Source organism: Ursus arctos, unplaced genomic scaffold (genome assembly GCF_023065955.2).
Source record: "Ursus arctos isolate Adak ecotype North America unplaced genomic scaffold, UrsArc2.0 scaffold_6, whole genome shotgun sequence".
NCBI lineage: Eukaryota > Metazoa > Chordata > Mammalia > Carnivora > Ursidae > Ursus > Ursus arctos.
In genome coordinates, this window is record NW_026623078.1 from 48728754 (window position 1) to 48755571 (window position 26818).

The 26818-nt window shown below is 40.3% G+C and overlaps 1 protein-coding gene across 13 annotated transcripts in view; it reads left to right on the forward strand.

The window, feature by feature from the left end:
• Positions 1-297: 297 nt before the first annotated feature.
• Positions 298-26818, forward strand: part of CPQ (carboxypeptidase Q) — a 440125-nt gene continuing 413604 nt past the window's right edge. For 8 of the 13 annotated variants that reach the window (XM_057308083.1, XM_057308093.1, XM_057308087.1 and 5 more), the window contains exon 1: positions 737-900. The gene's annotated coding sequence lies outside the window, so the exon portion shown is untranslated. Of the gene's footprint in view, positions 598-736; positions 901-8589; positions 8744-26818 lie in introns of those variants that run through there. The other 5 variants (XM_057308088.1, XM_057308086.1, XM_057308090.1 and 2 more) reach the window with 5 other exon arrangements.

Genomic DNA, 26818 nt, shown 5'->3' on the forward strand with positions numbered 1-26818 from the left:
CACCTCTCTAGCAATCCTGCAGCGGGCCAAATGGGAGAATAACGTTGTTTTGTTTGTTGTTGTTGTTTTAAAAGATTTTATTTATTTATTTGCCAGAGAGAGAGCACAAGCAGGGGGAGTGGCGGGCGGAGGAAGAAGCAGGATTCCAAGGCAGGACTCCATCCCAGGAGTCTGGGGTCGGGACGTGAGCTGAAGGCCGACCCTGAACTGGCTGAGCCACCCAGGCCTGGGAGAGGGGGGGGGATAACGGTTTAATAATCAGCGTTTGACAGCAAAGCCTGGGGTTCCAGCCTTCGTTTGCCAGGCTCGGAGACAGGCCCTAACCCGTCACGTTCTCCTTTCAGCCTCACAGCCCCGTCCTTCCCTACCTGCACAGCCACTCATCAAAGCACAGGTCGCCTCTGCCGTCTTTCGCCTTACCTGAGGCTACACACTTTCCGAAACACCCGGTGGCCCAGAACCCCAGGCCGTGGGGACCCGCCAGGGTGGAAGGGCGGCTCCTCAGTCTCTTCCGTCCCTCTATAAACAAGCAGGGGCTAGGGGCGCAGGGCCCAGCCTGTGACTCTCAATTTTCCGACGGGCGCCAGAACTCAGAAGGTGAGGAGCCATCCGGTCGACCTGTGGCCCTCTGGTCGCCTGAGCCCGAGGCCCCCTGGCGTTCTGGAGTCGGAGTCCCGGCCGCCGTGCCCCCCGCACCCCCGACCCCGGTGCCCCCCAGCCCCTCGGCAGGCAGCGCCGAGCCTTTCCGCCCGCGGCGCAGTGGGGGCAGGGCCGCAGTCACCAGACGGCGCGGAGGGCTCCGGGCGCGTCAGGGGTGTGGCCGCCGCCACCTGAAAGCTGGGCCGCAAGTCTGGCCCCGGGTGCCGCCGCCGCCGCCGCCGCCCCCAAGAGGCCCCACAGGTGCGTTCGCCTCAGCCCGCCGTTCCCGCGGGCGGCGGGGTCGAGGCCCGGGCTCTTTCCGCGGGCGGGCTGAGCGGGTGCGGGCCCCGGGGATGGCCTTGCAAGTCGCCCATTCGTGGGAGCGACGGACGGACGGGGCTGGGAGGCCACGGGGACGCGCGGGCCGTGCGGCTTCCGTGACGACCGAGGACCGGGCCCAGAAACGGGAAGCCGAGCGCCGGCGTCGGAATGGAGGAGGATGCTGCGCAAGTGCCGCGGGGGCGGCGGCGGCGGGGCCTTGCCCAGAGCGGCGCCCTCCCGCAGGCCGCGGGGCTGCCCTTCCCCCGTCTGCAACGGGCGCCCCTCTTCCCTAGGCCTCCAGGGCGCGTTATCCGAGCTCCTTGGAGTTGTTTTCCCGCCGTTTACCTTGTGCTTTCGCTTTTGGTGTGCGCGCCTAGGCTCCGCTCAGACTCCTAATCACAAGGGCAGAGCCTGGCTGGCTCGGGAGGGACTCGGTGGTGCTCCCTAAGCCGTGGAAGGCATGGGCCAGTGCCCGCGAAACAGAACTGATGAGTGGACACTCAGTAGGTGCATGCCAGCCTAGGAAGGAATACAGTGCAGGCAGGGAAGACAGGTGTACTACAGCCCATCTTCTGGTGGGTTGGTTTCCAAAAAGTTGTGCTAATGTTGCACTCTCGTAAATCGAGCCATTCACTTAGAAGGAACTTTATTTTATACTGTTTTTAAGGAAATAATCACCGGAAGCGCCCCCTCATATTTCCAGTTTGGGTAGATTTTTGTAAATGCGTTGATTAAAATACGCCGGGGATTTTTCTTGCTTGTGTTTTGTTTTCTGCTGCGGACTTTTGAAGAATCATCGTCACTGTAATATTATTTACTGTATTTCTGTAAGATAAGGGTGAATCTAGAGGTAGAAACACATGACTCTGATTTTAGTAACTTGTTTGTAAAATCAGACATTTCTCTTGAATTCAAGTTTGTGAAGAATCTTGTTTGTTTTCCTGAGATAGGTACTGGCTGATTCGTGAGTGGCTGAAGAAGGCTGAATGTAGCCCAGAGAGGAAAATGAGAGACATTTGCCTGGGCGGATGCTTTGGAAGTAACATAGGCTGAGTCTGGTTAATACTATTGGTCACTGCATCAGTTCTCTAGGTTCCCAGACTTGAGTTCCAGAAAAGCCAGATGACTTTGGACTTGTCATTTGATCTTTGTAGGTCTCAGTTTCTTAATCTCCCAAGATGAGGGAGGGTTGGTGGGGCCCTTTCCTGAGTTAGGCTTCTAGGATTCTCTTTCATCAGGGGTCAAAGGTGAAATGTAGGTGACTTCATGGAATTCTGCTCACTTCAGCCTGTCTGTTTGGGATTCTGTAGAATCTTGGCCCTACTTTCTTCTCTGCAAATTACAGCTTATTCCTTATTCTTCTCCGCATCTGTTGCAAAAGGATCTGGGGGTTCAAGAAGAGAATAATAGACTCCTGGCTGGCTGGTGGGGAGAAGGAGAGGCAAGACTTTACTCCGCGTTGCCGGAGGCTCCTGGGCCTGGATCTAACTTGTTTCCAGTGCAGCCCAGACTGACAGTGCCATATATCTCCAGTGTATCTGGGGAATTATATCACTATTAATTTGCATGCATTTGAAATTAGTTATTATAGATCACAACATTTTGGAGCTGGAAGGGCCTTAGAGATTTTTTTAATGGCACTTAAAAAGTCATTTTACAAACATATTAAAATATTTTTTGCATGCTACATTTAACAAACACAAAGTCCCAAACGTGTTAAGTAAAATAAAATTAATGTTACCTACTTCAGTTATTTCAAGTCTATTGGGAGAAGTGGGGCCAAAAGTGGTACTTGGTGAAAAAGACCAACTTTCTTGAACTCTTTTCCCAAAGAGCCATTTATGAGGTCATGTGTTGTTCAGGCATGGAATGTAACAAAAGTTGATATTTATGGGTCACTGACCATGCAGCAAGCACTGTTATGTTTAATTTTTTTATTTATATTGCCCCATTTAATCCTTACTATAAACCTAAGAGCTAGATAGTATTGTGATTCCCATTCAACCTTCCTAAGTAGAAACTGCTTGGAAAATGGGAAAGTCAAGTACTCAAAATATAGACAGTTGGAGTCAGGGTTTCTGCCAGAAACATAGGCAGTCTCTGCTAGGAGAGTCTGTGTCATGTTAGAAAATGAGGTCTCTGTGTATGTTCTGGGATATGTATATATAACTCTGGGGCATTGTGGGTAAATGAATTTAGGATGGGGGCTTGGGGATGGAATGATTAAGACTGAATTATAGAGAATTGGTTGTTATATCATTTTGAAAATTATTGAATTCCACTGGGACTCTGGTAGACTCTGATACATTGACCTAAATGCACATGCATCCTAATTTTCAACATGTTCAGACTTAACCAATTTAGGGAGTGTAAAATGGGTGACATCAAGAGCTAGCATCAGCTTAAGAGCTTTGGACTGTGAGTACAGAGCATTATTATTTCCCGGGCTAGCTTTGTGTCCTTGTTAAGGCTTTGCCTCCCAACCTCCTTTATAAGAACAACAACTCCTATTGCAGGAAAAGTACAACAGCTCTATCCCTGTAATCCAGGGATAAGATTGCAGGACCCTTATAAGTAATTGATGAGAACAAAAAGAAGAAAAGAGGGGCCCATAAAATAAGTGGAAAATTATTTTGTTTCTTCTTTGTCAGTCAAGTTTAGCTTCATGGAAGGCAGAGACCTATGGTGGCCGCTTGAAAAACTGAGAGCACATGCCAGTTTGATTTAGCTCAGGAGGCTGAAACTTTCTGCCCTGAAGGCTGGTGTGATAGAATAGACCTTCCCATTGCTCACAATATTATGAAAAAAACATTAAAGCAACAATTTTTATTACTTGCCCTGGAGCTAGAGCTTTAAAATGTACTTTCTTCTCCCCCTACCCTCCCTAAACCACTTAGCTTTTAAAAACAAACAACCCATTCATGTGTTTGCCTCAGTCAGATTATTAGTCCTTTCTCTTTACTCCTAGGCCCTGTTCCTTTAATGCAGTGGAAAAAGTAGGACCTGTGTGCTTCTAGGTCTCTGGAATTTTTTCTTTAGTTATTATTTTATTTAGCACATGTTAATTTTGGTGGCCATTTATTGAGTGTGTACTGTGTGTCGGATTAAGATGAATGAGATACAGAGTTTAATTAGGAAAGTGACCATTCTGCAGATAACTGCCCTATAGGGTGATGTTAAAGTGGGGGCATTCGTTCTCCTAGCAAAGAGATATGGTTAGAGCTGGGGAAGACTTCAGAAGGCAGGTGAGTTTTGACCTTGATTTTGAAGCCTGAGGGCCAAGAGGAGGGAGAAGGGCATTCCAGGCAGAGAGAACTACATTGGCAAGGCCTGGCAAGGATGAACGTGGCGTTTCTGGGGAGAGATGGGAGTTCTGTGTGGCCTCAGTAGAGAGATCGTGTGAGGGTGGGGCCATGTTATCTAGATTTTTTTTTTTTTAAAGATTTTATTCATTTATTTGATAGAGAGACAGCCAGCGAGAGAGGGAACACAAGCAGGGGGAGTGGGAGAGGAAGAAGCAGGCTCACAGCAGAGGAGCCCAATGTGGGGCTTGATCCCAGAACGCCGGGATCACGCCCTGAGCCGAAGGCAGATGCCCAACGACTGCGCCACCCAGGCGCCCCATGTTATCTAGATTTTATCACAGCGTGGATACTCTGTTTCAGAGTTTTTTTTAAGCAGAGTTTTTCATCAGAGGAGTTTTATGATTGGATTTTCTTTAGAAAATAACTCCAGCAATAATGCTTTGGAGGAACTGGAGATGGAAAAGCCAGGAGGCTGGAAGACCATGAGGCTGCCGTTGCTATAGCCCAGATGAAATAGGGGAAGGGTCTAAACTAGCACAGGTTTGAAAGATATTCAGGAAGTAGAGAGGGCAGGATTTAATGACCAGCTGGATATGGGAAATAGGGCCGAAAAGAATTCTGAGGTTTGGGATTTGCTTGGCTGGAAGAATGCAGATGCCACTAAAGAGACTAATCAATATAAGATGACGAGGAGGTTTCAAGAGAAAAGCAGTGAGTAGAGACAACTATGGGACATCCAGGGGAGACTCCTAGTATACAGCCTTGACTGTAGCTGCACTGCGACATCATACAGTTGGGACCTGCCAAGCATTGCCACTGGTCCTCAGTCTGAAAAGAAAAATCAATTCAATAAATCTCTTAAAAAGAAGGAAAAAGAAAACCATGTTGGACTTGGCTAATGACCATTGCATCACATTTCATGTGTTTGATAGAACTCCAATTCTTATGTAAGTTCCAGTGAAGGAAAAGAAGTTGGACACTCAAAGCGTAAGGGATTACTATAAGCCATCAAAAGAAACCGAAATAGAGTGACATAGACAGGAGTGGTTCAAAGGAACGCAGGTAAGCAAATGGCAGGAGTGTAGCAGAGAGGACCGATCGCTGTCGACACAGGTGTAGGCAGACTTGGAATATAGAGAAGAAATTTGAGCAGGCTCTTCAAAATAACTGTATTTCTTTAATGGTAAGAATATCACAGGCTTTGGTTTCTTCTCTTATTCAGCTTGTCAGGAAGAGACAAATAGGAGATTGTTCAGAGGTGCTGGGCAAAGGGTTTGATCTTACTTTGCAGAGAAAGTGTTGGGAGACTTTGAACTAAGGGAAGAATAAAAGAGGTAGAGTAAGATAAAATGAAAAGGATAATGATTAGGAGGAACTCTCAGAACATTTAATGAGTTCTATGACCAATAGTTGCTAACAAAGAAAAAGGGAGATTGATATAGTGTTCTCTTAGTGTTGTGGTATTAGACTTGCTTGGAAAAAAGACTACATTAGCATGGCACCTTATATTTAGGAAGAATTTTTACATTTGATTGTTATATGAACCCTGAAAAGTAGGTACAGCCAGGCACTATTACCTTTCTTTTATAAACTAAAAATCTGAGTATTAAGCAGGCTGTAGTTTGCCTCAGCTCTGCTAGCTGGCAAGAGCTCCAAGCCTTCTGACTTCCAGTCTGCTGCTCTGTCTGTTGTATCAGAGCCTTGCTTTGCCTTGGAACCCTGGCCTTTTATAGTGTGTCCCCCCCCACCCCCTAACTGTGTCACGTCATGTAAAAGTAAAGCAGATGATATTTGAAGGCCAACAAAGCCAAGATTTCTCAGGATGAGGCAGTGATAGAAAGTATCTTTAGCACCAATTCTGCTATATACTGTGGGGATGGTCATGAAGGATTGTATATAGAGAATATTTGTAGAAATCTAATGATACTTTCAATGCAATAAGAGAATCTACAATATGTCTTAATAATTAAATCTTTCATGAGGCAAATAACCCCTTTATAAAGTGAACAATTAATCACTCCTTAATATATTTGTCTAGAGAAATCCAGACTTTCAAATATGGGGTTTGCTTAAAGCAAGACACATCTGCAGGAAGCTACATCTATGTTGATTGTATTATATGTTGAAGACTTTTCTAATTTGAGTATCGTGTATGGAAATGGGGAACTGGAGTTGGATCCCTTAATCATTAGAGACCATTGTACATAATGATTTGCAGTTAAATCCATCTAGCTACCTTTACTGCTTACAAAGCATGGACAAATAGGACATTGGGTAGGGTGAAGCTCAGCTGGGAAATAGAAAAGCCCAGCACTGGCACTGCCCTGGTGTGATGGTGGGACCCACAAGAGGCAGTCGTGAATGTAAATGTAAACAGAATCGGCCAGGGTAGGGAAACCAGAGACTCTTATGGGCCTTAAATTCTACATCATTTTTAAAATGAAATCAGCTATAATTCCAAGGAAAGAGTATTAACACTAGATCCAGGCTTGTTTTATGTTATTGAAAGATAAAATCTGTAAGGAAGACAGAATAGTTGTGACTTTTTATGGGCCAAGCATTTAAAAATACTTACTCTCAAAATATATAAAGGAAATTGTCAGAAGTGCGAGAAGATGACCAGTTTATAGGAATACCTTAAGATCTGTTGTTACAGGGCAAACGAAATAGGCACAAAAGGTAAATGGTAGGATTTGAATAATGTAACTAATGAAGTTGAAGAATATAATTCATAAGGACGAACAGGGATATAGGAAGTTCCAATAATATGACATTCTTAATATTAATAAGATAATACAGTTATTTATATGTGAATATATATGTGTGTGATGTATATATGTGCACATTATATAGGTCTCTCTTATTTTTATCATATATACATATATATATATATAAAATCTCTTATTTGCAGAAAATTCATTTCTTCCTTGGAACATTTATGAAAGATTGTTAAAAAAAAGTCAAATGAAGATTTCAGTGAATTCTAGAGTCCTGCTGGCCTAGTGCCTCTGTTTTCAGTTAGTTTTGGACTAGGTTGAAACAACAAAAAGAAAACATCCTCTTTCTTTCATGGTGCTGTCAAGGCACTCATGTAGTCATCTGCCACCTTCGTATACACATGTCCTTTTTGTGCCCAGAACATCATTTTGAGATTCTGTTACCATTATCAAAATATATCGGGTCTGTGTTATCCATGTCTAATCCAAAGATGCACTTGTTACATTTGATTAAGTGTTGTAAATCATCAATGCCATGTGTATTATATTGCAAAATTTACTGTCTCAAACATTTGGCTGTTTTTTAACAGGGTTTTTCTTTTCACTAGCTTTTCTGAACTAAAGTTTACAGAAAACCCGGGGCCATAGGAAGAGTAGAGAATCTATGGAGGGTCGCCAACCCCAGTTAAGCTCTTTGAGACGCAGAGGGCAAATCCTGGAAGTCTGCACTATTCTGACATTTCATTACCTACTCATTCTAAATTTTAGAGTTTACTACTTAAACAAATCACTCAGTAGCACCCATGTTCTCTAGAGTTTAATGGTTGAGAATATGGGCCAGTTTCCTGTGTTTAAATCTCAGCTCTGCCAGCAACACCTGTGTGACCTTGGACCAATTACATAGGCTCTCTATGCCTCATTTTCTTCATTTGTAACATGAAAATAATGATTATAACTGCTTGTGTCCATGCCCTATTCCCCGGAACCCATGACTATGATAGATTATGTGGCAAAGGAGAATTAAGGTTGCAGATGGAATTAAGATTGCTAACTATCTGACCTGAAAGTAGAAAGATCATCTTGGATTATCTGGGTGGGCCCAATTACCAGTGGAAGAAGGAGCAGAAGAGGAGTCAGAGAGTTAGGGAGATGTGACTATGGAAGACTGGCCAGAGAGATGCAGTATTGTCTGCTTTGAAGATGGTGGAAGGAGGCCATGAGACAAGGAATGAGGGTGGCCACCTGAAGCTGGAAAAAGGCAAACATCCCCTTCTAGAGCCACCAAAAGGAATGCAGCCCTGCCAGCACTTTGATTTTTACCTGGGGGGGGGGGGTCCCATGTTGGACTTCTGACCTACAGAACTGTAGGTTAATAGGTTTATTTTATTTAAGCCACCAAGTTTGTGGTAATTTGTTCCAGCAGCAATAGAAAAAATAATGCATTTTTCTGTAGGTTTGTTGTGGGCTTAAGAAATGTAAACATTTAGGACAGGCCTGCCACACCGGAAGTGCTCAGTCAATATCAGCCACTATTGTTATATTGATTGGTAGTTTAGTTTCCCTTCTGTCTTTGCTCCTTTGTCATAGTTGTCTTATGATTCTCTAAGATTGCTGGAATCCCCGGTGCCCTCAACCTGACCCGCACGGTGGCCTGAGGTGTTTCTCACTCTCACGGTAGTCCAGACTCAGTGTCCAGCACTCTGTCAACATTACCACGCAGGTATTCTTACCAGTTTAAGGCTCCAGTGGCTTCTGCTCCAGGTAAGCTGGTCTGGGCTTTACCTGTCTCTGGGTTTACCTGTCTCTTCAGATTTTAAGGTGGTGGTTTACTCTGCATCCTTAGTTCCCTGCTAGGCCCAAGGAAAGTTGATGCTTTTCAGTTTGTTCAGTTTCCTTTATTGTGGTAAGGACAGGAGTGATGACTTTCAAGCTTTTACGTTTTGGGGCTGAAATTGGAAGTGAGGGCAATGCTCTCATTACCCTGTGGCTTTAAGGAGCTCCTCTGTACTCAAGAGAGCTTCATCTCTACACTTGAATTCTCTCTGATTTCTCTTCTCTGGTTTTTAACTCATCAGCAGTTTCATTCCCAAATATGCTCTCTCTGTGTTTTGTCTTGTGGTTAATGGCACCTCAATCAATGGGATTATAGGTAATGTGATGTGTCTGAAATACAGGGTACAAAACGGGCTCAAAATCTGGGAGGTTATCCTTAACTCCCCTTTTCCTCATCCTCCAAAATTACTAAGTTAGCAAATGCTGTTTATGTCTACCTGTTATAGTTCCTAAATTTTTCTGTCTCCCCGCTCTCACCATCCTTTCTGTCACTGCCCTAGTCATACCCCTTATTGTCTCTTGCCTTGCCCAGGCAGAATCTTTTAAACCACTTTATCCTCCATGCTGCCTCAAGAGTTGGATCATAGGCTGGGTCGTATTACTTCCCTCCTTGAAAGACCTAAGGTTTGAGAAATTGTCTGTGGAACAAAATCTAAACACCTAGTATGGCATTTAAGGTTCTTAAAAATCTGGCATTAAATATATTTCTGGGTGCATTCTTCACTTACTGTGTTAGTTTGCTAGGGCTGCCATCACAAATACTGCGGACTGGGGGGACTTACGTAGCAGAAGATGATTTTCTCATGGTTCTGGAGGCTGGAGGTCTGAGATTAAGGTGCCAGCAGGTTTGGTTTCTTCCCGGGCCCCTCTCCTTGGCTTGCAGTTGGTTATCTTCTCGCTGTTTCCTCACAGTCTTTTTTCTGTTCACACATATCCCTGGTCTGCCTGTGTGTCCGAATAGTCTCTTCTTATAAAGACCCAGTCAGATTGTACCAGGGCCCACCTTAATGCCCCCATTTTAATTTAATGACCTCTTTAAAGGCCCTGCCTCCAAATAGAGTCATTTTCTGAGGTACCGGATTAGGACAGGACTTCTACATACACATTTTGGTGGCGGGGGCGGGGGGTGGGGCACAGTTCAGCCCATAACACCTCCTATATTTCTCCATGTATTCTGTATGTGTTGTACCCAGTCTCATCCTGAGTGCATGTCATGACCTGGGAAAATTTTAAAAAATACTGATTCCTAGGTGCTCCTTAACTGTAGGTCCTGAATCAGTAAGTGTGAAAGGGGACCGGAAATACATTTGTTGTGTGCATGTGTGTGTATTTCAATTTCTCCCCAGTGCATTATAACACCCCAGCTTCCCTAGACTTCTTATCGTTTCTGGGGAAATTATAATTGTTCAGACCTTTGCTCATGGTTGTTCTTTGACTAGAAATACCCTTCCCACTATACAGCTATGAAAATTAATGTGTCCTATAAGGTTGAGCTGAAATACCATCTTCTCTGTTATTTCTTCCTCATTCTCTCCTGTGATAATCCTTCAGTACTTTATCATGACTTTATTGTAAGTACGTGAAAATTTCTTTCCTTCTGTATGATAGTCATTTGCCTTCCTCTTTCACTAGCTTCCTGAGGCCAAGGATGACATATTCCTTCTTTCTATATATCTGAAATGTTTGCCGTTGCTGTGAGCATAGTAGGTAATCAATCAATGTTTGTAGTATGAATGAGTGAACTCATTAGTAAATGATCATAATTTTTATGGCTTTTTATACAGTGAAGACCATTGGATAAAAAATAAGCTTATCAAATGCAAAACAAGTGACAGGATTTTTATTTTTTAATAATTCTTGGAATGATTGCATCACCTAAGACCTGGTTTCTCAGCAGGGATCTAGAGTCTGGCATTTTCTTTTTGTTAGTTTTTCAAAAACGACTAAAACTTCAACACTCTACTGTCTAGAGCTGGAGTAATCACTTGCCAAATCATTTCTCCAAAGCCTTTTCTGAACCAGGACAGGCAGTTGCGGAGATTGGCGGGAGGAGGACTGATGTCTACTCACCGGGGTGGAAGGGGGAAGAAGGACTGTGCTTTGAAAACACAGATAAGCCTGTGGATGTGGAAATTTACAAGGCTCAGAGAGCCCTGAAACATCTTTAAAAGCCGAGCCCAGCAGAATAATGGGAGGCTGTGTGCTGGCTTGGCATTGGAGCCTGTCTGGCACAAACTACACTGTAAACAACTCTTCAAACATTTGCATCTGCATACATGACATTAGATTTTCAAAATGTCCAATTAAACACTTGTCAATGGAAGAAATGTTTGTTTCCTCAGCTGACCCGGTGTCAGCCTGGCCTTTCTGATGGGGAAGCACTTCAGCTGATACTGTTGTGTGCTCTTCCTTTCTGGACCTGATCTCGTCCCTCTTGTTCAGACAGAATTCTTCTTGAAAGCCGTGGAGACTCTGCCAAGCTCGGGACCATGGGATTAGGTTAAGTGACTGAAGAAAAATACCGAGGCTATGAGTGCTTCTCAAACCCAGGAAAACCTCCTCAGTGCTTTCGTTTCTTTTGCACAATTCTAAACTCTTGGTGCTTGAAAATTTATAAAAGTGAGAGAAAGAGAAAAGGGCATTGCTGCTATGTGGTGTTTTGTTTTTTAAATATAATTCTCCTAAGGGCTGGATTTATTTTTTCAACATTTCAACGAGTCTGTTTTGAAGGAGTGTTAATAGTGGTGTTGTGTGTGTCTGTGCGTGCAGTGTGCTGATGTCCCTACCCTTAAGTCGCTGTGATTGATACGGCAGTGAAGGTTTTGGAGCTATGATGTAGAAACACAGGGGAAGAAAGGAAGGAAAGAAGGGAGAAGAATTAAATTTAGATCATTTGTTAGAAAAGTTCAAGTTGTATACGGAAATAGAAAGCTGTGTGACCTTAAGCAAATTTCCCAATACCGGCCTCAGTTTCTTAATCTGTAAAATAGGGGATATGCTACCAAAAGCATCAAAGGTTATTGTTAAGATTAAGTAAAAATGATTGCTGTGAACTGCTTCCAGTGGCACTGCCACATTGTAAGTGCTCAACAGACATTAGCTAATAATGAAATACTCTTTAGACAGAAGAAGTTTAAGCATTCTTGTGTGGTAAAGGGAAGGAGCCAAAGAGAGGGAGAAAAATTAAATAATTGGTATAGTATGAATAGAGAATTTGGCTTTGCAAAGGAGGGTGGGCAATTCTTTCACTGGAGCATGAGCTGAGAAGGGCTGTGTAAAGGGATAGAAAAATTGTGAGTTGAGGATGAAGAAAGCCAAGCCATCTCATGGTTGTAACATTGTATCCCGAGTTATGTGGAAGAGGAGATCTTGTGCTGAGCATGTGGGGAGTAGGGGCGGAATTTGGGGCTTAAGGAGAGTGGAAAAACTCTGTAGCAGCTGCAATGGGGAATTTGATAGGGGTCAGCTGAAGATAAATATAAGAGTTGCCGAGCAATGCAGAGCACCTGGCTGAGATCAGGCAACCTTAGAGTATAGTGGAGACATATGATATGATTAGGTAAATGTGGATGCTGGTATTACGGAGCAAGCAAGCACAGGGAAAATTCAAAACTGGTTTTGAGGGATAGGCAAGTAAGTGAGGAGGAAAGGCAAAGGCAATCTAGGGTGTTAATGAAAGCATTATTGGAATCACCACCAAGTAAGGTTGTGAGCCAAGATTAATCTTTAATGGTGAGTTGAGTGGATAGAATCACAGTCAGACTGGAGATGAGAAGGCGTCTTCGTTCAGACTGCTGTAACAAAGTGCCGTAGCCTGGTGGCTTATACACAATAGAAATTAGTTTCTCACCGTTCTGGAGACTAGAAGTCTGAGATCAGGGTGCAAGCATGGCTGGGATCTGGTGAAGGACCTCTTTGGGGTTGCAGACTGCCAACCTCTCATTGTGTACTCAATATAGCAAAAGAAGGGTTCAAGAGCTCCCTAGTGCCACTTTTATATGGGCACTAGTCCCATTTATGAGGGCTCTACCCTCGTGACCTAATTACCTTGCAAATGCCCCACCTCCTAGTACCATACATTAGGGTTAGGATTTCAACATTTGAATTTCCTGGAGGACACATTCAGCCTATTGCCGAAGACTCTTCTCTTAGCCAGCCAACAACAAAATCTGGCTGCTACTCTGTGTTGCACATGCACTATATGATGGAGACACAAGGATGAGGGAAACACAATTCACTTTAAAAGCTCAGAAGCATTTATTGAGCTTCTACTATATACTGGACAGATAATCCATTTGACATTGATCTTTCCCTTGAAAAGCTTTAAGACTAGTGACATGATGTGGATAATTTTGACTTAGGCTGTGGTAAACTTTGAAGGAGGTAAGGGGAGGGTCCTGGGATATCACTGAAGAGGACATTCAGCCCTACCTGTGAGAAGAGAAGTCAAGTCAGGAACAGCATCCTGGAAATGATCATGCCCGAGCTGACTCAAGATGGTTCTAGGAGAATGGGTTGAAGAATGGCAGAAAGGGAGAGGAAAAAGCAGAGCGGGGGCGGGGGGATGTTTTGGTCAGGGAAGATAAGAAAAGGTTTCAAAGAGAAGGTGATAATTGAGATGTGCTATGTATAACACTATTGCTAAGTGAGAGAAATAAAGAAGACCAGAATTAAAGTGGTGAAAATTTTATTGGTAGGGACAAAAGGAAGTGATGTAAGAGAATAGAATGATGAAATTTAGTGGCTGACTGAATACACAGATGCTTTTGTACTTTTGAGCCTGAGTGATAGGGGCAATTATGATTTCATTAACAGAAAAAGGGAAATCCTCTTTCTAAGTTAAGAGATGATTTTGGGGAAGTTGATAAGGTTGGTGATGTTGAATAAGGACATTTGGTTGGAAGTGAAAGCAATCCAACTAAAATGAGGTAAAACTAAAAGAATTTATAACTTTCATAGCTGGAAAGTTCAGGGATATAGCTGGCTTTAGGCATGGCTAGATCCAGGACACAAATGATATAATATGGGTCCATCTCTATCCCTAATTGTCTATCTTTCAGCTTAGCTTGTCCTGCTTGGTTTCATTCTGCAGATAGGCTTTCAGTATACAGTAGGCAAAATGGGTGCCTAAAGCTCCAGATTCACATCCTAGCAATCTCAGTGGAAACAACTTTTTCCCCCACACATGAATACTTTATTTTACCTTTTCTCAAGTATAATTTTATTTATTTATCATTTATTTATTTAAAGATTTTATTTATTTATTTGACAGAAAGAGAGAGTGAGAGAGGGAACACAAGCAGGGGGAGTGGGAGAGGGAGAAGCAGCTTCCTGCCAAGCAGGGAACCTGCTGCAGGGCTTGATCCCAGGACCCTGGGATCATGACCTAAGCTGAAGGCAGATGCTTAACGACTGAGCCACCCAGGCACCCTGTCAAGTATAATTTTAAAAACACAATTTATTGTAAATGTTCAGTCTTCAGTGTAGTCTGGTTGAAATACTATAATTTCCTTCCAATAATTTGAAGTTTCAAATACATGTATTTTCTAAATTTATTTTATTTTCATCAATCTAGGAAACTACTAAGTTCCTCAGATTTTTATTCCTTCATATATTTATACCATTTTTTATCACCAACCCACTCATTGGACTTCTCTGTTATTTTTTACTAATCAGAAGACTCAAGAAAATCCTGTTTTAAAAATCGTATTTGCATTGTCTTCATTTGCCATCGCATTTACTGTGGTTAGTGCAATTAATGCAAATAACTCAAACAGCATTTATTCAGCATCTTTTTGATTCCAAACACTGAAATATGGAGGAAATCAGAATACATAGGTACATAAACAAAGCTCCTTTCAAGGCAATCATGATCTACTGTCAGAGACAGAAATGCAAACATAAAATTCAAATAAACTATCCTCAGGAAGAAAATGAGTAGAAGGCTCTAAGAACCAAGAAAGCAGAGCCCCTTTCTCCTGGTTTTTTGGAGGGAGGCCATAAGGGCTGCCCTAAGATAGGACAGAAAAAGTACAGTGGTAGATCAATGTGCAGAATTTTGGGGGAGAAAGATTGGGAGTCAAGGCTGCCCACCGAGTTTGGAAGATTTGTATTCCCTATTTCAGAAATAGGGAACCCTGAAGGAAAGACCTTGGGGAGAAGAGATTATGAATTTAGTTAGGCTTTGAAAACATTTGCAGATGGAGATACCTAGCAGGCATTTGAGAATGTAGATCTGGTTATAGAAGACAAAAACAGGGTTTAGGACTAGGTGTAAAGAGACACTGAATATGATTAAGTTGGGTAAGAAAAGCAATTGGGTGATAGAATAATAACCAAAAAATCCACTCTGGTAGATCTTGGAGGCATCTAATGTAAGCATAAAAGGAACATTTAAAAAACAAATCCCAGTGATAGAAACACATTTGAGCTCACATCCTTTAGCAAGGAGAGGTTCTTTTCTTAAAATATAGTTAAATTAAATTAATTTATTGATTTTCATTTATTTAAACTAAACAAACAAACAAAACCCAGAGAGTTCACACATTTCTCTCCCCCCTCCCACCTCTGCCTCTTGCAACCAACAGTCTGTTATCTGTATCTATGATCTTGGTTTTATTGATTGATTCCAAATATAAGAGAGATCATATAATATTTGTCTTTCTCTGTCTGACTTATTTCACTTAGCACAATGCCCTTGAGGTCTAGCCAGGCTGTTGCAAATGGCAAGATTTCATTCTTTATTATGGCTGAATAATATTCCATTGTGTATATGTACACCTTGATTTCTTTATCCATTCATCTCTCAGTAGGCACTTAGGTTGTTTCCATATCTTGGCTATTGTAAACGATGCTGTAGTGAACATGGGAATGCATCTATCTTTTTGAGTTAGTTTTGTTTGGATAAATACTCAGAAGAGGAATTGCTGGATCATATGGTAGTTCTATTTTTATTTTTTGAGGAAACTCTATACTGTTTTCCATAGTGTTTATGCCAGTTTGCTTTCTTACCAGCAGTGCACCAGGGTTCCCTTGTCTTCACATCCCCACCAACACTTGTTATTTTTGTCTTTTTGTTTTTTTTTTTTTTGAAAGTAAGATCCATTTTATTTTATTTTTTTTTATTTTTTATTTTTTTAATAATGATTTTTTATTATATTATGTTAGTCACCATACAGTACATCCCCGGTTTTCGATGTAAGGCTCGATGATTCATTACTTGTGTATAACACCCAGTGCACCATGCAATATGTGCCCTCCTTACTACCCATCACCGGTCTATCCCATTCCCCCACCCCCCTCCCCTCTGTAGCCCTCAGTTTGTTTCTCATAGTCCATAGTCTCTCATGTTTCATTCCCCCTTCTGATTACCCCCCCTTTCTTTATCCCTTTCTTCCCCTACTGATCATTCTAGTTCTTATGTTCCATAGATGAGAGAAATCATATATAGTTCTTTCTCTGCTTGACTTATTTCACTAAGCATTATCTCCTCCAGTGCCGTCCATGTTGTAGCAAATGTTGAGAACTCATTCTTTCTGATTGCTGAGTAATATTCCATTGTATATATGGACCACAACTTCTTAATCCAGTCATCTGTTGCAGGGCATCTCGGCTCCTTCCACGATTTAGCTATTGTGGACATTGCTGCTATGAACATTGGGGTGCATATGGCCCTTCTCTTCACTACGTCTGTATCTTTGGGGTAAACACCCAGTAGTGCAATGGCTGGATCATAGGGTAGCTCAATTTTTAACTTTTTAAGGGACCTCCACACGGTTTTCCAGAGTGGCTGTACCAACTTGCATTCCCACCAAAAATGTAGGAGGGATCCCCTTTCTCCACATCCTCTCCAACAATTGTTGTTTCTTGCCTTGTCTATTTTTGCCATTCTAACTGGCGTAAGGTGGTATCTCAGTGTGGTTTTGATTTGAATTTCCTTGATGGCTAATGATTTTGAACATTTTTTCATGTGTCTGTTAGCCATTTGTATGTCTTCATTGGAAAAGTGTCTGTTCATATCTTCTGCCCATTTTTTGATTTGTTTATTTGTTTCTCGTGTATTGAGTTTGAGAAGTTCTTTGTAGATCTTGGATACCAGTCCTTTATCTGTAGTGTCATTTGCAAATATCTTCTCCCATTCCGTGGGCTGCCTCTTAGTTTTTCTGACTGTTTCCTTGGATGTGCAGAAACTTTTAATCTTGATGAAGTCCCATAAATTCATTTTATCTTTTGTTTCTCTTGCCTTTGGGGATGTGTCATGAAAAAGGTTGTTTTGGCTGATGTCGTAGAGGTTGCTGCCTATGTTCTCCTCTAGAATTTTGATGGATTCCTGTCTCACATCGAGGTCTTTCATCCATTTGGAGTTTATTTTTGTGTATGGTGTGAGATAGTGGTCAAGTTTCATTCTTTTGCATGTAGCTGTCCAATTTTCCCAGCACCATTTATTGAAGAGACTGTCTTTTTCCCACCGGATGTTTTTTCCTGCTTTATCAAATATTAGTTGCCCAAAGAGCTGAGGGTCCATTTCTGGGCTCTCTATTCTGTTCCATTGGTCTATGTGTCTGTTTTTGTGCCAGTACCATGCTGTCTTTGTGATCACAGCTTTGTAGTACAGCTCGAAATCCGGCATTGTGATGCCCCCAGCTTTGTTTTTCCTTTTCAACAGTTCCTTGGAGATTCAGGGTCTTTTCTGGTTCCATACAAATTTAAGGACTATTTGTTCCAGTTCTTTGAAAAACGTTCTCGGTATTTTGATCGGGATAGCATTGAAAGTGTAGATTGCTCTGGGTAGCATGGACATTTTAACTATGTTAATTCTTCCGATCCATGAGCATGGAATATCTTTCCATCTTTTTATGTCTTCCTCAATGTCTTTTAAGAGTGATTTATAGTTTCTAGAATAAAGGTCCTTTACGTCTCTGGTTAAGTTAATTCCAAGGTAACGTATGGTTTTTGGTGCTATTGTAAATGGGATGGATTCCCTGATTTCTCTTTCTTCGTTCTCGTTATTTGTGTACAGAAATGCAACTGATTTCTGAGCATTGATTTTGTATCCCGCCACGTTACTGAATTGCTCTATAACTTCTAATAGTTTGGGAGTGGCTTCTTTTGGGTTTTCCATATAGAGTATCATGTCGTCTGCGAAGAGAGACATTTTGACTTCTTCTTTGCCGATTTGAATACCTTTGATCCCTTTTTGTTGTCTGATTGCTGTTGCAAGGACTTCTAGTACTATGTTGAATAATAGTGGCGAGTATTTTTGTCTTTTTGATAGAAGCCATTCTAACAGGTATTAAGTCGTATCTCATTGTGGTTTTGAGTTGTATTTCCCTAATGATTAATGATGTAGAGTATCTTTTTGTGTACCTCTTGGTCATCTGTATGTCTTCTTTGGAAAAGTGTCTACTCAGATCTTCTGCTCATTTTTAAATTAGTTTAATTAATTTTTAATTGTTTTTTGGTATTGAGCTGTATGAAAACTTTATGTATTTTAGATATTAACCCCTTATTGGATATGTAATTTGCAAATATTTTCTCCCATTTAGTAGGTTCATTTTCATTTTGTTGCTGGTTTCCTTTGCTTTGTGGAAGCTTTTTAGTTTGATATAGTCCCACTTGTTTATTTTTGTTTTTGTTGCTTTTCCTTTTGGTGTCAGATTCAAAAAAATCATCGTCAAGACATGTCAAGGAGCTTACTGCCTGTTTTCTTCTAGGACTTTTATGGTTTCAGGTCTTATGTTCAAGTCTTTAATCCATTTTGAGTTCATTTTTGTGTGTGGTGTAAGATAGTGGGCCAGTTTCATTCTTTGTGCAGTTTTCCCAACACCATTTATTGAAGAGACTACCCTTTCCCAATTGTATATTCTTGGATTCTTTGTTGTAAATTAATTGACCATATATGTGTGATTTTATTTCTGGGCTCTCTCATCAGTTCCATTGATTTGTGTTTGTTTTTATGCCAATGACATACTATTTTAATTATTATATCTTTGTAATGTAGTTTGAAATCAGGGAGTGCGATGCCTCAAGTTTTTTCTTCTTTTTCAAGATTGCTTTGGCTATTTGGGATATTTTGTACTTCCATATATATTTTAGGATTGTTTGTTCTCTTCCTGTGAAAAATGCCATTGGAATTTTGATAAAGATTGCATTGAATCTGTGTATTGCTTTGGGTCGTGTGGACATTTTAACAATATTAATTCTTCCAACCCATGGGCATGAAATATATTTCCACTTGTTTGTGTCTTTTTCAGTTTCTTTCATGAATGTCTTGTAGTTTTCAATAGATAGATTTTTCACCTCCTTGGCTAAATTGATTCCTAGATATTTTATTTTTTTGATGCGATTGTAAATTGGATTGTGTTCTTAATTTCCCTTTCTGATATTTTGTTATTAGTGTATACAAATACAACGGAGTTTGTGTACTGATTTTGTATCCTGCAACTTCACTGAATTCATTTATGATGACTTTTTTTTTGTGTGTGTGTGGAGTCTTTAGAGTTTTCTATATATAATATTATGTCATCTGCAAATAGAGACAGGTTTATTTCCTCCTTTCCAGTTTGGATGCCTTTTATTTCTTTTTCTTGCCTAATCACTGTGGCTAGGACTTCCAGTTCTGTGTTGAAACAACTCTTATTTGCAACATCCATATGTTTTAAAATATATTTTATTATTATTCAGATGTGAAGAGTCATCAGATCAGGAAATGACTGCCATTGGAAAGATATTTTGTTACATTTCCCAAGAGGAGGGGCATGCCATGCCATGTGGAACCACACAGGGAAGCACCAGGGTCAGGTAGGAGGCAGAAGGAGTGAGGGGAAAGCATGTGCAAAAGCCTTTATTGTAGTTTTGGTGAGAAAGAATGGGTGAGACAAAGTAAACAGGCTTAGGATTGGTTTGAATAATTTCAGTGGGCTCTCAGGTATATGAACTGTCTCAAGTTGTCTGGTCCCTGGCCCTGGGTTGATTAGGACAGGGAAATATTGGCTGAGCATGTGAGAGTTAGATAGTGGAGATGGTTTGAGAGTATTGGTTTAAGTTGGTTGGTTTACATATGAAAGGAGTGTTCTCCGGAAACTCTAAGAATCAGCTAACCTTGGGAGGAGCAGTTCCTCCTGATCAATGAAGCCCAGGATGTCAGAGCATCAAGAATACAGAAAATAGGAAAATGTAGTTGATATGCCATATATCAATGTCGTTGAAGATTCTGATTGGCCTTACTTGGACCATTCTGTCTCTGTAGTTTGGGTGTAGAGTGTGGGATGAGGAATGGTACTGTGATTGACAATCAACTTAGACCAGAGTGTGGGGATCAGGGAGGATGACCTTAAAGAAAATGAAAACAGAAAATGGGGAAGTGTGCTGAGAAGTCAAAAACCATAGCTACCATAGTCTACTATGATGTGCCTGTAGCCATCTTGGTTGAGGTGACCAGTTCAAAAGTGGCTCTGGGGGGCGCCTGGGTGGCACAGCGGTTAAGCGTCTGCCTTCGGCTCAGGGCGTGATCCCGGCGTTCTGGGATCGAGCCCCACATCAGGCTCTTCTGCTATGAGCCTGCTTCTTTCTCTCCAACTCCCCATGGTTGTGTTCCCTCTCTCGCTGGCTGTCTCTATCTCTGTCAAATAAATAAATAAAATCTTTAAAAAAAAAAAAAATAACAAAAAAAACAAAAGTGGCTCTGGGCTTCTAGATTCCAGACAGGTTAGTTTTGTTTAAGAGCTCTCAGTGCACAACGTGCAATGCTCCTTGGCTTGATGTCTTTTCTTTCTTTTTCTTTTTTCTTTTTTTTTTAAAGATTTTATTTATTTATTTGAGAGAGAGAGAGCAAGCAAGAAAGTGCACGAGCTGGGGGGTGGGGAGCAGAGGGAGAGGGAGAAGCAGGCTCCCAGCTGAACAGGGAGCCCCACATAGGGCTTGATCCCAGGACCCTGAGATCATGACCTGAGCTGAAGGCAGACACTTAACTGACTGAGCCACCCAGGAACCCCTTAATGTCTTTCTTTTTTCCTGCTTTTTTAGAAACCTATAGAGTTCTTGAAATTCAGTATCTAAACATAAACTTATCATTTATGTTTTCTGATCCCCTTGACTAGGTACCAGTATTTTCCTCAATGCCGGCAACAGAAACCTTAGCTTCTTTTTTTTTTTTTTTTTTTTTTGGCCCTCTTCCTTCCCGTTATGTCAAATCATCTATCTTTTTCTGAAAGCTCTCCTAGATTTACTCCTTTCTTCCCCATGTTTGCCACTGCCTTTCTAGTTAGGCTCTTCATTACCTTTCTAGTCTCTTCCTTTCAATCTGTCTTTTAAAATATTGGCAGATTTCTCTCACTGGGAAAAGAGCACTCCCACCCCCAAGATCAACCCCCCAGTTATTTGAACATTACCCAGAGAGAATGGTGTGTACACGGCAGAAGGGTGAATGTCTGAAGACCTAAATTCGAGTCACTCCATGTTTCACTCTGTATTTCATCAAAGATATTTGGTGGCTTCAATGAGAAAATGCATGTTTGAAAAATCTTTGTAAACTGTAATATAGTTCAGATGATGATGACTTCTTTATTTCTTCTGTGCTGTGTGAATACTGAGTCATTTTCAAAACTCTGATTTTCAGCCATATCCCCTCTAAGTGAATTCCTCTCTGTCCGAGTTCATTTCTATCTTTGTATCTTTCTACTGTTCCCAGAACTGAAATACCCTTCTTTTTGCTTTCCTCTCAGTCAATTAAAACATAATTATCTTTAAAAGCCTGACAGCAGTCCTGCCTCTCTTATGAAGTCCTTTTTAATGATCCAGATCACCCTTTTTCTTTTTTTTCTTATAGTTCATTTTCACTGATTTATTCACTCTTTAATTTTTGCTTATCTTTCAGTCTCCACAGTATATTTTATGCTTCTGAGGACAGGAATCTTGACTTGCACTTCTTCTGTACCATGCATGGTTCTGATTGTGTAGTTTTTAAATAAATAGTTGCTAATTAATTAATTGTTAATTGGGAAAAAGTAATAATCTGCAATAATTGCACTTTGGATATACTTTGTGGGCTTCTCTTTTCCTCTTGGGAAGAAATCATTGTGGATTGATTAGACTGACAGATGCTGAAACAATTTAGTCTGATTTAACAAACCCTTCTTGAGTTCCAGAACATATGGGCAAGTGCTAAATAAATGTTCATTTGTTCACTTATTCAGTCAGCAGATATTTACTGGGTCTCCACTACTTTCCCCACACTGTGTGAGTTACTGTAATACATGCGTACTCGTAGACATTCAGACATTGAGAGTCCAAACATGAATCTGATGTGGACTTCATCTTCAGTTTGCTTTGCTTACATGGCCAGTGGTCGCACCATTGGATGATTGTAGGCTTTACAGAAAAGTAAATGCCATGCTGTGGTTACACAAAGAAAGCAGTAATTAATTTTGACTTAGATAGTTCTAGAAAGGATTCACAGAGGAGGTAATATTCAGGAAAAAAATGAAGCATGCAGGGAGGTGGTGTTGACACTCATGTTTGCTTTGTGAAAATTTTGTACTTTAAACAGTGTGTTGTTTAAAATTGACATGCTGGAAAGTTTACAGTTCTGGAAAGATGGAGTAGATGTACTTTTCCACTCTGAAAGGTGGAAGGAAGAAGGCAGACCAGCTAGGGACCTTGGGACCTGAGTTCCTTGGGTTTTCTTTTTGCATCATATACCTCAGACTTGGAGCTGAAAAAGCTGGCAATTTGGAAATGCCAGTGAATGTAGACAAAATAAATAAATAAATAAATCCCTAACAAAAGCCTGCTCTCTGTAGCCAGTGGACCAGGAAGGGGATAGTTTGTCAAGACAGAAAACTTAGAAAGTAACTATTCAACTCCAGTCAGATACTATAGAAAAAAACCCATGGCTCCACAGTGACCCATACCAACAGAAACTGAGTGAGTAACTTAGATTCACAAGGCTGTTACAGGGTATCCCAACACCCTGCCAGAGTGGTGTCAGGGAAGACGAAGTAGGGAGCCAGGACTTTCATATATCTAGCACCCATTAATGAGCCTCCCCACCCCCACCTTTGGAGTCAGTAGAAACCGTGTGGGGAGTTTGGAATTATGGCACGGCTGAAAATAATGCACCCTACCTCTTCCCTGATGGCATGGTGTTAGAGGAGATCTAGTGGAAAGTCAGGACTGTCACCATTGCCAGCAGTAATGAGATCATCCTACTGAAATGTGTTGAGGTGAAAATTATAATACTCTCTAAATGTGATTCTAGATATATGTTGATAAAATATTTAAGAAAATTATACTATAAACATGGAAGGGCAAAGGGATGTATGTAATAGGAGGTAAGTTTTCTGTACTTTACTCAAACTGGTAAGGTGATGACACCAGTAGACTACGATGTTTTATATATGTACTGTGATGCATAGGGAAGCCTCTAGAAAGAGCTATGCAAAGAGATATACTCAAAAACACTACAGATAAATCTAAATAGAATTCTAAAAACTGTTCAAGTAACCCACAGGCAAGCAGAAAAAAAAAAAACATAGAGAAACAAATAACAGAGAGGAAAAATAGAAAACCAAAAAAAAAAAAATAGAAGACTTAAGCTCTAATATATCATAATTACATTAAGTAAACACTATAAATATACCAACTAAAAACCAGAGTGGATTAAGAACATACCCAACTATATGTTGTTTATAAGAAACTCATTTCAAATATAATGACATATGCAATTTGAAAATAAAAGGATGGGAAAACATAAACAGTTGATTCTCCTTATTTGTGGTAGCTAATTAAATCACTGTGAACGCTGAATTAGCAAATACCGAACTGCTCTTAGGACAAATACAGAGTTAGGCTCCTGTGAGCCTCTGTTCACATTTTTGTCAACTGGTCAATATGTATTCTTGTTTTATGTGTGTTTCTGTTTAAAGACACTTTATTGGGTATATATTGTTGATTCATTAACTTTGAATTCACTGCCAACAGCACTGTGAGTCCTGTCTCATTCTAGCACACCTTTTCTCTGTAAGGCACCAACAGGCTTCTTGCTCTCAGCAGCTGAAAACAGTACTTCACTATGCTCAAGGCCATGTTACGCAGTGAAATCACCAACAAAAAGCACAAAAATGGGAAAAATGTGGTACTAAGTGGATTGTGAAAAGCATTTCTGTTTTTAGCTTGAGAGTTGAAACAAGAAGGCAGAGTGTTGCCTTGTTTGAATTTAGCTGGGAGTATGTGTGTCAGGTAACTCAAACATTTTGCTGCTCTGTGCATGTCCATGAATGACTGCGAACATATCGCAAGTATTGATTTTTGGGATACAAATAAGTTTTAGCGAGTGGGTAAATTAGCAAATATGGAATCCATAAATAATGAGAACTGACTAGATCATTACAAAGATGAACCGAAAAAAGCAGAAATAGCTTTATTAGTATCAGGTAAAGTACACTTCAGGGCAAAGAAAATGATCAGAGACGGAGAGAGACGTATGATAAAAGAGTTAATCCACTAAGAAGATACAGCAATTCTAAATGTGTAGGTACCAACAAAACGGCTGTAAAACCTGTGAGACAAAAACTGGTAGAAATGAAAGGAGGAACAGATAAATTCAAAGGATACCTCAGTATCCTTATCTCAACAATTAATAGAACAATTAGGCAGAAAATCAGTAAGAGTATAGCAAAACTCAGCATCACCACAACCACAATGATCTAATAGATATTTATAGAACACATCACTCAATAACTACAGAAAATTGTTCTTTTTAAGTGACCATGGAGGGGAGGGGGGGAAGTGCCCATGGAGAATTATACCAAGATAGACCATATCTTAGGCCACAAGACAAACCTCAAAGTGTTTAAAATAATTGAACTCCTACAGAATGTGTTTTTTTGACCATAATGCCATCAAAATGGAAATGAATAGCAGAAAAATAACAGGAAAATCTACAAACATTTGGAAACTAAACAACACACTTCTAAATAATGCATGGGTCAAAGAAGAAGTCTCAAAAGAAATAAAAAAAGATATCAAAGAGAATAAAAATGAAAATATGTCAGAATTCATGGGACACAGCTAAGGCAGTGCTAAGAGAAAGATTTATAGTACTAAATGAATACATTAGGAAAGAGGAAAAGTTTAATATTAATATAAGCTACTATGTCAAGAACCTAGGAAAATAAAATAAAAATAAACCCAAAGCAAGGAGAAGGAAGGAAGTAATAGCAGAAATCAATGAAATTGAAAGCAATAAAACAATAGAGAAGATTAAGGAAACAAAGAGTTGGTTCTTTGAAAAGATTAATAAAATTGACAATTCTCCAGCAAGTCAGACAGAGGAAAAAAAGGAGGACACAAATACCAGTATCAGGAATGAAGCAGGAAATCACCGATTGCAGACACCAAGAAGTCAATAAGGGCCTACTACAAGCAACTCGTATGTACATAAATTTGACAGTGTAGATGGAACAGACCAATTCCTTGAGAAACACAACTACTACAACTTACTCAGCCTGAAAGAAATAATTTGAATAGCCCAACAATGATTAAGGATATTGAATTTATAATTTGAAAACTGCCAAGAAAGAAATCTCTAGCTCCAGATGGTTTCAGTAGAGACTTCTTATTATATTATATTATAATATATTATATTATATTAAAAGAACTAACACCAATTCTATATAATCTAAGCCAGAAAATAGAAAGGGGGGGGACATTTCTCAATTCACTTTGTGAAGCTAGTATTACTATGATGCCAAATGGCAAAAGCAGTACAAAAAAGAGACCAATGTCCCTCATGAATATAGACACAAAAATTCTTAACAAAATATTAGCAGATATAATCTAACAAAATAGAAAAAGAACTATCACAATGACTAAGGGTGGTTTATTCCAGGGATGCAAATCTGATTCAGTGTTTGAAAATCAATGTAATCTACCATATTAACAGACTAAAGAAGAAATATCACATGATTCCAAAGAAGAAATATCACATGATTCTATCAATTGATGCAGAAAAAGCATTTGGGAAAATTCAGTACCCATTCACGATTAAAACTCTCAGTAAGATAGGAATAGAAGGGAGCTTCCTCAATTTGATAAAAAACAGCCACAGAAACCTACAGCTAACATTTTACTTAATGGTGAAAAACCGAATGCTTTTACCCAGAGATCAGAATGAAGTGTGAAGAATCAGTCGACTTGATTTCAAGCCTTATTATAATGAAGACTCTGTAATGTTGGTGGAAGGATAGACACATAGATCAACTGAGCAGAATAGATCTATGTAAATGTGTCCAACTGATTTTCCACAAAGGTGCCAAAGCAGTGCAATGAAGAAAATATAGCCTTTTCAACACATGGTGCTGGAGCATTTGGACACCATCAGCAAGAGATGAACCTTGACTTAAGTCTCACATGTCATATGAAAATTAACTCAAAATGGATCACGGACTTAAATATGAGATGTAAAATTATAAAACTTTTAGAAAAAGACAAGAGAAAGTCTTCAGGATGTAGGTTCTAGATGAAGAGTTCTTAGACTTGACACCAGGAGCATAACCCTTAAAAAGACAAAGTGACAAGTTGGATTAAATAAATTTAAACCTTTGGCTCTGTGGAAGACCCTGTCAATGAGATAAGAAGACAAGATAGAAATTGAGAGAAAGTGTTTGCAAATCACCTAACAAAGGACTGGTTTCTAGAATATGCAAACTCAGAAAAGTTGTGTTAGAAAGCAAGCAGTCCAATTTGAACTTGGACCAAAGAAGAAACATTTTACTGCATAAGATATGCAGAAGGGAAATAAGCACCTGGAAAGTCCTACATCATTGTCCATTAGGGGAATGCAAACTAAAACCAATGGGATAGCACCATACACCTATCACAATGACTAAAATAAATAACACTGCCGGCAAGGGTGTAGAGAAACTGGATCACTCATACATTGTTGATGAGAATGTAAGATGTTACAGCCACTCTGGAAAAGAGTTTGATAATTTCTTAAAAAAA